This window comes from Engraulis encrasicolus, chromosome 15 (genome assembly GCF_034702125.1).
Source record: "Engraulis encrasicolus isolate BLACKSEA-1 chromosome 15, IST_EnEncr_1.0, whole genome shotgun sequence".
NCBI lineage: Eukaryota > Metazoa > Chordata > Actinopteri > Clupeiformes > Engraulidae > Engraulis > Engraulis encrasicolus.
The window spans coordinates 34,535,818-34,538,402 of record NC_085871.1 but is presented as its reverse complement, the minus strand read 5'-3'; positions in this window follow the sequence as shown (position 1 = coordinate 34,538,402).

Below are 2,585 nucleotides of genomic sequence, written 5' to 3'. Positions count from 1 at the left end.
TCGTTCCACTCTGCTCTGTTTTTCAGCCATTGGATTGCGGTTTAGGCCCACTAACCCCTGGCTCTGTTGGTATAACCTTTGTCGGGGATTCACATGAAAAGCAGACCGTGTAAGTGGGCCAACCTCCCCATTCTGTGGCAATAGAAAAACAACAGAGGGGGCAAGACGAGGGGACACATAGCCTACATAAATAGGCTACATTGGCTGTATTATGGGTTTACAGTAATAAGATGAGGGGAGGATGGCTGCTGCATGGCATGCACCTGGAACTGATGGATCAGACAGTGTTTGTGGAGCACTGTGGCTGAAAAGTTGTTTTTTTTTTAATTAAAAAGAATAACAACATTTTATAAATGTAGGTCAGCTGGGTAAAAGCTGTAAAAACCCACATGGTTCATTGGGGTTAGTGTAGGCCTGCGTATACTTGATGATGATAATGACGATGATGATGACGATGATGATGATGATGATGATGATGATGATGATGATGATGATGATTACAATGGTGACAATGTTGTTGTTGTTGTTGTTGTCGTCGTCGTCGTCGTCCTTCTTCTTCTTCTTCTTCTTCTTCTTCTTCTTCTTCTTCTTCTTCTTCTTCTTCTTCTTCTTCTTCTTCTTCTTCTTCTTCTTCTTCTTCTTCTTCTTCTTCTTCTTCTTCTTCTCCTCCCATCTTCCAGAACCGCCTTGCAGTTCGTCTTAAGTAGAGAGTAAATTGCATTTAACACAGGCTGCCAGACAACCATCCATAATTCCATAATAAAGTATTTGGGCTTTACGTAGCTTGAGAAATTTCACGTCTGCAGAAGTTGCTTGCTCTCGTCTTGTAGATAAAAAGCAGAAAGAATACATATCAAGGGTGTCTGGGCGAAACAATTCATCTTGTCAGCCATGTCTAGCCCAAACACTTACAGATGGTGCCTGGATAAATCCCCCTCTGTTGCTAAATCCCTGCCGTTCTGTATCAGCGTGTCAGTTTTAAGTGCTGAGTCTTAAGGACAGAGAGAGTGCGGCAACCTCAGATAACCGCAAACACTCACCCCAAAACAAATTACAGACTACATGCGATGATGTCAAACAGAGTTCAGTGGGCTAGACAAAGAGCTATTTTTGAGATAAGGTGCAACTGTTCTTTAGGTGAAAAACAAGCTGTGCAATACAAGTGTTTAATTTTAACCTTACCACCAGTAAACACGGTGGAGACAAAATAGGTCATCAAGGTTATCGAGGTCTGCGTCGAACATTTGTGGTTTCCAAGTGACCAATGTCTTGCAACAACCAAATACAAAAACAACATTGTGTATATAATTATGGATTGGGAAATCCATTTGCAGTTTGTTTTTCTGCCAAACATCCTTTCACAGAGAATTTCACGAAACTTGAATTGAGAATTGAATTAGGCTACCATCATACTTGCAAATTCATATCATCGGGTTCTGCATACAGTATACTCCAAAGATAATGGCAAAGATGTTCTTAGTTCTAACAATAGACCGTCTCTGATATTGGCAGTGCTACCAGTGGTTGTTTTCATTTCACAAACCAGACTCCACACAACGTCCATCTCCCTCTCAACCACAAGGCCATAGACTGTGATTATCTGGCTCATAAATAGTTCTAAATCATTAATAAATCATTCTCCTCTCCACAGATGGGTATCAAGCGGACGGAGCACCCTTGAATATGAATGAGTCCTGCACTAATGGAGGTGGAGGTCCAAAAATCAAAGGCTGACATTGACATTTCAGCTAGATGGGCTTGGAGTGTTGTTAAGTGTGAGCCCCAATAGCAAAGCAACAGAATCATGTCTGTGAGAAACAGACCTGATGGTGTAAAGTGCAAATTCTCTGCTCAGCTTTGCTCTTCTCTTTCTCTCTCTCTCTCTGTATCTGTATCTGTGTCTGTCTGTCTGTCTGTCTGTCTGTTACGGATAGGCCTGCATACACACATGCACATACAGGTATGCACAATCTCTCTCTCTCTCTCTCTCTCTCTCTCTCTCTCTCTCTCTCTCTCTCTCTCTCTCTCTCTCTCTCTCTCTCTCTATCCCCATGGATCACTCTGGAACATGTTACAGCAGCTTGAGGGCTTTATTCGTAAGCCCCAGCAAATATTGTAATGATTAGCCAGAAATGTCACCCTGCTGGAGAGTTGTTTGTTGTCACTCCCATTGTGAGGTGCAATCATAAGCGCCAACATGGGGAAACATGTACACAAAAAATACACACACACTCACACGCTCTGTCTTTCTCTCTATCACTTGTCCGTCTGTTTATCTGCCTGTCTGTCTGTCTGTCTGTCTCTCTCTCCCTCACACATGCACGCACGCGTGCACGCACGCACGCACACACACACACACACACACACACACACACACACACACACACACACACACACACACACACACACACACACACGCGCGCAAACATGGCCATCACCCCACCTCCCATCACACAAACATGTGCATGCGGTACATTACCTAACCTGACCAAACTATCACGTAATCATCACATCGCTGGGTTTGCAGGCCCATGTATACACACACACCCAGACAAACATGTGCATAGCTCACCTAAACTCACACC